Genomic DNA, 11,348 nt, shown 5'->3' with positions numbered 1-11,348 from the left:
GCTTACTTCCCTTCCAAAATGACAGGCATGGAAGTTGTAGTCTAAAGGTCGAAGTTTGGAACTTACCGATCCATCAATCAAAGAGTCATGTGATGCAGTTCAAGTGGTAAAGTGCATACACATTGGTCTATTGTGCGTTCAAGAAGACCCAATAGATCGACCAACCATGTCGCCCGTGGTTCATATGCTAGGAGCCGATACTATTCCACTTACCCGACCATCTTTGCCTACATTCTCAGTTGGGAGAAATGTGAGAACACTCAATCCTATCGGTCTAATTTACAAAACTTCCACTGTTAATGAAGTGACCCTTTCAGATGTTTCTCCTAGGTGACCAAGTATCATCAGCTCGTCTTCAATTGATTTCTCTTTTATAAAGTGGAAATGGTTCACAATTTAAATAAATAGAATGATAATTACAGTGAGATCTCTTTAGCATTGTGAATGTCATCTCTTAATGACGATCCAACCTGTCACCATTCCGTGTATAATACTAAATACAGTTAAATTAATCACACTTGGTTCTATTTGAGTTACAATCTTCAATTGATAAAAGGGTCAAAACCTCGATCATTAGTCGTCATTTCTATTCTAGTTTACCACTTATGTTTTATCAGAATGGTTTGTATACTTACTTGAGTAATTTATGAATATCCAATTCTATAAGTATTCCATTGATATATATATATATATATATAAGCACAGATTCTATAGTCTACATTGAGTATATTAGCCGAAATCTAATGCGTGAAGAGTGTTGGAGTACTTAGATTTAAAACAATGCCTAAGCAAGAGTTCCCGCATCCAAGTCTTATCAAGTCTCTATTTGTCTCTTCAATTAGATATTTCTACACTTTAGTCTTAGACCAATATTTAGCTTATGCATGAGGGTAGCGTTAGAGTATTTAAATATTGACCATGCCTTTGATAAATAGGCTTAAGATTTTAGAAAAATTGACCATCGTCACAAAAAATTTACAAAGAGTGCTACCAAGTTAGGGCAGAATTACTAGTAACCTATTTAATGTATAAGTACGTAATATTCGATCCTATCTTCTGTTGTCAACTTGTCATTCTCTCTTGAGTTCATGTCACTTTTAATTATATTGGGATCCATTAACGATTTTTCTGTAGTGGAATTGGATAATTAAACAATATTTGATCTTTCGGAGTCGAACTCTATAAGATAAAAGGAGAAATATTTGAAGTAATTTGAAGATAACGATCAGAATTTTTATTTGTCCTTCCTACTTTCTAATCCTCGGGGGTTGGGTTAGTGTGTCCTGTTAGAGTGTGATTTGAGAAATTACTAAATCAATCTTTAACTTATTGTATGGAATTTAATTTTAAAATTTTCAACTTTATCAATTTAATCTTAAACATTTTGATAATTCAAACATAATTGCTTTAACTGATTTTCTATGAAAATCGGTGACGTGATGATTCAATTATCATCGACAGTCTTATGTGGTACGGTCGACAATTTAAGGCGGACAAAGAGGACGTTTGGTTTCTTATGATTTTTCTGATTTTTTTCCCTTCCCTCCTTTTAAACACTTAGACTGCCACGTCATCATACGTGAGCTAATATCATCGACAGTCTTATATATATTCACGCACGGAGAACATGCGAACGGGCAAGATTGCGGTGGTGACGGCGGTGGCGCCTAGCCACCGCCGTGGGTCATGCGTTCCTCACGGGGAAAGCGCAGATCTTTGCGGTCGTGGCCTCCATCGTCTCTAAATGTAGGTGAAGACAAAATATACACACGGAGAAGCGCAGATCTTGAGCAACTCAAAAGTGTTTGTGTTGCGAAAGAACACCTTGATTTTGTTCGACATCGTGATCTTGCACATGCCCTCAAATGGCCGTCTCTCATTAGCCACCGGGCCTAGCTTACGCTGGTCCTTCGTCGACAATCCTTCCTTGCCCTCCACGGGCGCACTCATGCCTCTGACGGCGTCTTCAGCTTCCTCCCGCTCGCCGATGCCCTGCTCCCTTCCCAGTAGATTGATCGAATCAGAAAACTGCACTTCCCCATGTCTGTCTTCTGGGAAAGTGAATTTTGTGTGCCTTTTGCTCAAGATTCTCGGGGTATCGTTCGTCGAGTCATACGGTAGAGAGAAGAGTTGACTTTGTGTGTTTTTAATTCAAGTTAGTCCATGCAGTCAACTTGTTTGATAGAATATCCCGGAGACAAAATGACACGTTCTGGGCAAAGTTATAGCAACTTGATATTTACATCAACGCGATATTCATTAGACAATGCGATCTTTTCCCAGACTTATTGCAAATTGTTAAAATATGATCCATTTTTGGAAAACTCTAGATTACTAGACTACACTTGCTTATGAATTAAGTATACTTAATGAAGAAGAAAGAAGTCGGCAGCTACAATTTGCTTCATTATTTTAACTTTTTGCTGTCTATTCAAGCTTGACAAATCAGGCAACTTTTGTAAAGATCCACATTCACGAATAACCAATTCTTCCAAAGATGGTGGGAGTTCGCCTTGAATCTCAACCAGATCACAACAAACAAATACTTGAAGAGTTTGTAGTTTATTGAGATTACTTAGATTGGGTAATATCTCCACCTGTTGAAGTTCCAAAAGCGACAATACTCGTGGGTTCTCCAAACTATCAAGGCCTCGAATCTCTGAGATAGCACAGTAACAGATGGAAAGAATTGATAGTGTCTTCAAATTTGATAGATCCTCCACATCTAATTTCCTGAAACCCCATATTTTAACTTGTTGCAGTCTCTCCAAGCTTGACAAATCAGGCAACTTTTGTAAAGATCCACATTGATTAATCTCCAATTTTTTCAAAGATGGTGGGAGTTCACCTTGAATCTCAACCAGACTTCCACAATGGAATACTACAAGCGACCCTAATTTATTGAGATTACTTAGATCGGGTAATATCTCCACCTGTTGAAGATGCAAAAGCCCCAAATATTGTAGGTTCTCCAAACGATCAAGGCCTCGAATCTTTGAGACATCACAATCAATGATGCGAAGAGTTGATAGTGTCTTCAAATTCGATAGATCCTCCATGGAACAACCCGACTTGAATGCGCACAAATGTAACTCTAATAAACTGCGCAGGGAAGGCTCAGGAGGCAATGCAGATTAGGGCACTTGAGTGAAAGTGACTGGAGTCAAGGAAGGAAACTACTTATATCCATGGGTAAGGTGGTCAAGCATTCAGATTCCAATTCTAAGGATGATAAAGTGAAGGGCAGGCTCGGGAGGCAACGCAAATTAGGGCACCTTGAGAGTGAGAGATCCCGAAGTTGGAGGAGCAGACTTCTCATATCTATTTGTATGGTGTTCGCGTACCGAGAGCTCAAGGATAGGGATTCTAGTTTGCTTAAATTCTCAGTCCGCAATGGCATCGGAAGAGCCTCTTCCACAGGCCCATCGGATTCCCCATCAGAATCACATGCCCTGAAGTTCAGCCATAATTCATTAGAAGATGGCTTGAAGTCTAGCCATAATTCTTTTAAATTAGGCAGGTTTGAGAGATCTAGCGGCTCATCTGTGTAAAATGTAGACAACTTTAGAATTGTAAGACTTTCGGGAAGCCTCGATACCACGTGTATTGTCGTACCATACAATTTCAAGATCCTCAAAGATCGATTTCTATATATGCAATTGCCGATTTCCATATGAAAATGATGCATCATTTCACCTTCTATTACTTCAAGCTTCTCTAATGTCCATAGCGTATTAGGGAGTTCCTTAATCCCCGTTCCACTTATATTCAACTCATTCAATGATTCCAAATTTCCGATTGTATTCGGAAGCCCCTCCAACGACTCACAATCGCTCATATATAGGTATTTGAGACTTGCAAGATCTCTACCCATCTCATCCAGCAACCTTCGAAGATTCACACAAGATGTTACATCTAAAAAAATTAAGCTTTTCAATTGACAAATCGACTTGTCAATTTCAACTAATTTGTGACAATCTCGTAAGATCAGACGTTCTAATTTTGAATGAGCAGAAAAGTCGGGGGTTCTCTCCAAGCAAACACATTTGGTCAAATTCATAACTTTCAAATTTTTCATCACCTATGAAAAAGAAAAATTATGCAAAGATTACTTATAATCTAATAAGACGAAATGATAAGTGTTGTATAGCATATAACATACCTTCATATGGCTCCACCCCTTCCAATCGTGCGTAATTTTACTCTTTGATAGATCAAGAATAACCACATTCTTCATGGAGAAATTTGTAATCTTAAATGTTGGGGGAATTCTAGGCCAAGAAAGCCATCATAATTGTGGAAGGAGATCTGAATTCTCCTGGAAATTATCAATTGGAAGAACATTTGACAGCGATTCATGCCAAAGAAGCTCTCTTCTGCACGAAAGTATTCCTTCCAATCGTCAACTTGAAGAAACCTTAGATTAGATATTTTCTCAAAGTCCTTATAGGTAAAATAGTACTGCCGCTCATGGTCAAAGTGGAGACGAAGAGCTTCAACTTTTTTTTTTCCTTGCCCAATGGAAAATTTTAAAAACAAAAGAGTTTAAGCGAAATGCATTTATTCAAATTCACTGTTTTAAGGGGTTGGAGTACTATCGTTCCTTTAATCAAGAAAGAACAAAAATATTGATGGAGCAAGTTCGAATGGTGCTAAAGAACACAAAAATTAACTGGTTTAAAAAAAAAAATGTCCATAAGTGATGGGGGATTTTACCTCATGTATCCTCAGCAAATCCAATGCTTCCTTAGGATCCCACACCCTACTTTGCTTCTCTATTTTAATCTTACTTTCTAGATGAACTATTTCTCTTCCGAGGTCTCTGAGTTGGTCATGCATCCACACTTTATTATGCTCTTCAATCTTTATCAAAGACATGTTCTGTAGAACTTCTATGGCTTCTTCCGGAAATTTAGATTCATCCTAGAAATGAACCACAATATCTTTGTTATATCCAATGAAAAGACAAGCTATATCGAGGAATATTTGCTGTTGTCGAACTCCTAATGCATCATAACTTATTTTTAGCTTCTTTTGAACATCCTCATGAGGAATCTTTGCTAACTTGTTCAATGTCTTATCCCACTTTTTCTTTGTAGTGTAAGAAGATAAAAGTGAACCAATGACTACAAGAGCTAGCGGAAGACCTTTAGCAATGCCTATTGCCCTATTGGATTGGTCGATATATTCTTCTAAAGGAGAATCTCTTCTAAAAGCATGTTTGCTAAAAAGTTGAAGAGATTGATTGGGATCCATGCCATTAACCTCATAAAGGCTGTCCACTTTTGTAGGCTTGGGAACCTCTTTGTTTCTTGTAATAATAATAATTTTGCTCCCTTTGCCCAACCAATTAGGCTTACCCACAAGTGCATCAATGTGATTCTCTTCTTCCACATCATCAAGAAGAAGAAGGGCAACATGTCTTCAATTGTCTAAGTTCCTTCATCAATGTCTTTTATATCTATGCATTTTGTTTTGAGAATGTAAGAGATGAGGTCATTCTGCAAGCAACAAATGCCTTTATTTTTTTATGTTTCTCAAACATCACGAAGAAAGCAACAATGCCCAAAGTCATGTGAAAGCTTATTGTAGATTAGTTTGGCAATAGTCATCTTTCCGATGCCACCCATCCCGTGGATTCCTATAATCCACGTTTCACTTGTCCCAACACCTATCATTTTCATGATTGCATCTATGTGGTTGTCAACACTGACCAAGGACTTCAATATGGCCAAATAAGGCTTTTTCAACTCCCTCAAAACCTCATGGGTAACTTCTTTTGTGAACTCACCTTGTAACCTAGAGTTTGTTGGACGCAAAAGACAATGAGTTAGAAAATTATGTAAACATTAAACTAAGTTCTGACAAGACCATATTGAATTCGAAATGTGTCACTTCAAGGATTTATTCCATTGTAGATGAATTAGCGTTGGTAAAAAATGAAGTGAACTAGAAAAAATGTTGCTTTGAATAAAATGGGAAAAATTTGGGCTTGTGCCATTACTTAACGTGATTTCTACAGTATAACTTTAATAACACGGAATTCAATTTCAACAGGGCTAACTCAAATCCCCAAAAAAAAAAAAAAAAAAAAAACCATATGAAATGCAACAAGTCTTAATGATCCAATGTAGATGAGATGGAATTTTAAAAGAAGTCACCTCTTGGACATGCTTTGCAGGTCCAATCCGTTTATTCCTGCGACTGCATTGAGAGCATCCTTCCACTCTTGAATAGTCTTTTCATCATATCGCTTCTAGTTTTTATGTGAAGAAAAGGCCATGTTATAACCCTCAATTTGGTGTCGAACCTCTGAAGGTGCCACATCATAAAAAATGGGCATGATCTTTTGTCTACCAGCTTTCTGGCACGCGACCATCTAGACTAGCTCCTTGAGACACTATACGGTAGAGGCGTAACCTTTCAAAAAGATAGGTATTGAGATCTTCGACTGCTTAATTGCTTGGAGAAGTTCTGGGGCAAACTCCTCCCCCATGCAAAGCTCTTCGCCGTCCTTAAATGTGCGGATTCCTACATTATCAAGACTAGTGTAGAGGAAGTCAGTGAAACCTGCTAGAGTATTCGGTCCTCTGAAACTCAAGAATACTTCATAGTCATATCCTAATGAAGTAGCCATTCCTTGACCTTCTGTTGAAGTGTGAGTAGAAGAAGAGCCTCTTGTTGTTTCATCGTTTGCAGCTGCATCATCATTTGCCTCCTCTCCATTGATCTCTTCTGATCTTCTCTTGAAGACAAGATTGAACAGTATAGCAGCAAAATCAGTACAACACATTGTGAAATCTAAATCACTTTTAGGAGTTAGAATTACAAATGAGGATCTCTGTGGGTCATTTAACATAGAAGATAAGATTGGCTATATATGCAAAGATCGAGGGCCAGTTGGCTAGGAGTGGTCAGTAAGAATTGATTCATTCAAGCCTGTCAAAGTTGACGAGTGCAGGTTTTTTTTAAGACCAAAGTGGCCCTTCCCAACTCAATTCTTCCCTTTTATCTACCGTCGTAACGCAATTGAAAAAGGAAAGATACAACAGCGGGGTAGATAAACTAGTGGAATTCTAAAAAGATGGGAGCAATCGAGTGCTTTCGATGGCTAAAATAAAATATTAAAAAGATGGGAGCAATCAGAATGCTTTCGGTTATTTGTTGGAAGATATGATTCTCTTGAGATTTACATATATCATAAATAGATAAAATTGTTTATATCTTAGGAATAGAGAGATTATATGAATGTACACTTTCTTTTATTATTATTCCTTCTTGTGCTTATATACAGTATTGTACAACAAACTACAATCAATGAAAATAGAAGCACAATTTTCCTCTCAAATTTTCCCTTTATTCTTCAATCTAGTTTCGTGACATGGTATCAGAGCCTATGAAATTCTGATCCTATAGTCGCTTCCGCTCTTCTTTTTCTCAATTGTCGCTCGTGGAACTCCATTTGCAAAACAGAGTTGCCACAGGAATCGTTACTATAGAGGGAAGAAATCTTTACCATGCCTAAATCACAAGACCCTACCTCTACCTCAACCTCAAATGACCAACGTGCTGGAGAGGCCACGCCAGAAGAACAAGGTATCCAGGATTCGTCTACCATTACTTCTGCTACTCAACAGCAATTCAGCCAGGCACAAACTCAACAACAATTCAGCCAGGCACAAACCCAAAACGTGCAATGGCAACAATTCCCGGCTCAATTCAATATGAGGCAGCCCTTCATGGGCCATCCATACCAGTGGATACCATATCCATGGTTCCATTCATCACAGCCAGGAAGCTACCAAAGCAATGTTGGGACTGATGGAGGTCCGCCAACCGTCGATGCGGCAAACCCTGCCATCAGCCCATACCAGACGGGCGGATCACCAAGAGTCAAGATGGGAACAAATCCCCACTCGACCTATCTCAATTTGGGTCATGTGGGGCAAACAAATCAGGGTATAGGACCGAACAATTCAGGCATGGGAGGAAGTCCTTACCCCAATCCCGGTTTTTTTCCATATCATATCTTTCCTACCGGCAGTCCACCGGAGCCCGACGACCCACTTCACACGACAAACGCAAACGGACCAGAATTAAAACTCACCAACAGAGAGCTAACTGGTGCCGATAACTACTCAAATTGGGCGTGCGAGTTCTAGTGCGCACTGGTAACAAAAGATAAATAAGGCTTTCTAGACGGAACAATTCTGATTCCTGCTGACGAGAGGATGGCACAACTTTGGAGAAAATGCAACCAACTCATCAGGACTTGGATAGGAAATTGCATTTCATCCGAAGTCGCGGCCGGTCTCCCCCCGACGGAGGATTCAAAGCAAATGTGGGATAATATTAAAGAAATGTTTGGAAAGCTTGATTAGGTGAAAATTTTTACATTAACACAGTAGATCTCAGAATTAAAACAGGGGAATATGAGCATAGCAACCGTCTACAACAAGCTCTCGGCTCTGTGGAACGAGCTTGAAGCAGCCGAGGAAAAATTTGAATGGCCGGAGCCAATTCTACAGCAGTACAAAGTCATGCGAGAAAGGGAAAAAACAACGAGATTCCTACTCATCCTCAACGAGGCTTACCTCTCATTCCATTCTCAAATCCTAACGATGGAACCCATGCCGAGCCTCAATCGAATCTACCAACTTGCCATCCAATAGGAGAATCAGCAAAGATCCGCGGATCTTAGGGTTTCCGGGGGAGACGAAGTCGCTCTAGCTGCAAGACGGCAGATTCGACTTCCACCGAAGAATGGAGGAAACAAAGGACAGCAAGAAGGAGAACTAGGGTTCCTCGACGGCAACCCTAACAATTCGGGCTTTATAGGGCAATCCAATGGTCTTCATCCGTCGCTAGCAGCGAGTGGATCCAACGGCTCACGACGTCTCACCCTTCATGGGCCGAATGGGCCGCGCGGAAATAATTTGCATGGGTTATATGTTTTGTCCGGAATTTCAGCAAATGGAGGGGAGAATAATTTTGGGCCAACCCTGGCCCAAGTCCTACAGCCCACGACTAAGCCCATCTCGACTAGGAGGAATTTTAATTCTAAAGGAAAAGGTAAATTGTACTGCGAATATTGTAGACATCCACATCATACAATAGAAAATTGCTGGAAGCTGCATGGGAAACCTGGAGAAAAAGAAAAAGGAAAATTTCCTATAGTTTTTCAGGTGTTAGGGCAACCATCAGACAAGACAATTTCTCATGATCAATATCAAGAGCTGATGGAAGCACTAAGGAAACTGGACACTTTTGACAAGACTGGGGGTTTCACAGGTACTTCTTATTGTTTGATGAATTCAATTTCAAGAAGTACATGGATTATTGACTCAGGTGCTAGTGATCACATTGTTTGTGATAAGAATTTACTTTCCAATATTAAAAAATTATCATCTTCCATATCGGTGCAGCTCCCAAATGGAAACACCACACAAGTTGAAATGATAGGCACGGTAACTCTTAGTCCACTCATTGTGCTTAAAAATGTGTTCTATATTCCTGATTTCCATTTCAATCTCGTGTCAGTATCCCGAGCCTGTGAAGAAAATTCTTGTAGAATCTTATTCAATTATGATAAATGTTTGTTTCAGGCCCTTTCGACTGGGAAATTAATGGGCTTGGGTAGAGTATTCCAAGGGCTATATTTTTGGATGGATTTTTCGCAGAATCTCAAATTTCTTTCCAATAAATCTTTGCGTAACTCTGCTATCAATAATAAGACATTTCTTAATCATCAAAGATTGGGTCACTCTGCTTTATTTCCTTGTCCACAATGTCCCATTTGTCCATTAGCAAAGCAGACACGTCCTCCTTTTCATAACAGTACTTCTCAAGTCGAAGAAATTTTTTCATTAGTTCATATCGATGTTTGGGGACCTTATCATACCCTGAATCATGATGGGTCTCGATTCTTTCTCACCATTGTTGATGATTTTTCGCAAGCTACATGGATATTCCTAATGCAGTTCAAAAATCAAGTTCTTTCTCACATTAGGACTTTTCTTGCCATATATAAAAATCAATTTGGGAAATCCATTAAACACATTCGCACTGATAATGGTAGAGAATTTTTTAATAGTGAATGTGGTTCTTTATTCACGTTAAATGGAATTTTACATGAGAGCTCTTGCACATACACACCATAGCAGAATGGAGTCGTTGAGTGGAAACACCGCCACCTTCTTGAAGTAGCACGTGCTCTTAAGTTTCAGGCATCTATCCCTGAAAATTTTTAGGGAGATTGCGTGGTCACAGTAGCATATCTAATCAATCGTATGCCGTCCCGTATTCTTAAAGGAAAAACTCCTTTTGAGATACTATATGGAAGAAAGCCGGATCTGAGTCATCTCAGAGTTCTTGGGTGTCTATGCTACGTGACTACAGTAGGGCACTGAAGTAAAATGGGACCTCGTGCTCGCCAGTGCATATTCATGGGGTATCCAAATCTAAAACGAGGATACAGGGTGTATGAGCCATCCTCAGGAGAATTCTTTATAAGTAGGGATGTGGTATTTCATGAAGATATTTTCCCCTTCCAAGACATGAATCATTCTTCTAAAGATGAGATGACAACTAATAAGCCTTTTCTATCAGAAGATGATCTTTCTCCAGGAGGATCTTATGTTGTTGTTCCTCCTCCAAGACTTCAGGAATTATTTGATACACCAACTACAATTTCCAATGAGGCTATTCAGGCAACTTCACTTGAAGAACCATCAACAGAAAGGGATTCTCCAATAGCAGCTCCTTCATAACCAAGTCACACTGACAAGTCCTCTTTGACTCAACATGAAGAACCTAGGCGATCTGGTCGAGCTAGCCGTCCACCAATTTGGACAAAGGATTACGTATGTGCTTCTTCTAGGTCATCAGGTACTCATTATCCTATCTCTTCCTACGTTTCATTCGATAGGCTATCATCGGAGCATTTATGCTGCATGAATAGTATTTATGAGGAGCACAAGCCTTCTAGTTATAATGAAGCAATGCATGACCCACGTTGGCAACGGGCTATGGAGGCAGAACTAAAAGCCCTTATGGATAATCACACTTGGGACGTTGTACCTTTACCCACTTATCACAAACCAATTGGATGCAAGTGGGTGTATAAAATAAAATATAGAGCAGATGGCTCCATAGAAAGGTACAAGGCCCGGTTAGTTGCCAAAGGATTTACACAAAGAGAAGGCTTTGACTATCATGAGACTTTTTCTCTAGTAGCCAAAGACGTTACAGTTCGCTCTTTTCTATCGGTTGCTGCCTTTCATGACTGGTCGTTGCACCAGATGGATGTTCATAATGCTTTTTTGCATGGTGATCTAGACGAAGAAATA

This window comes from Eucalyptus grandis, chromosome 8 (genome assembly GCF_016545825.1).
Source record: "Eucalyptus grandis isolate ANBG69807.140 chromosome 8, ASM1654582v1, whole genome shotgun sequence".
NCBI classification, from domain to species: Eukaryota; Viridiplantae; Streptophyta; class Magnoliopsida; order Myrtales; family Myrtaceae; genus Eucalyptus; species Eucalyptus grandis.
The sequence above is the reverse complement of the archived record's forward strand: the minus strand, read 5'-3'. Positions refer to the sequence as shown.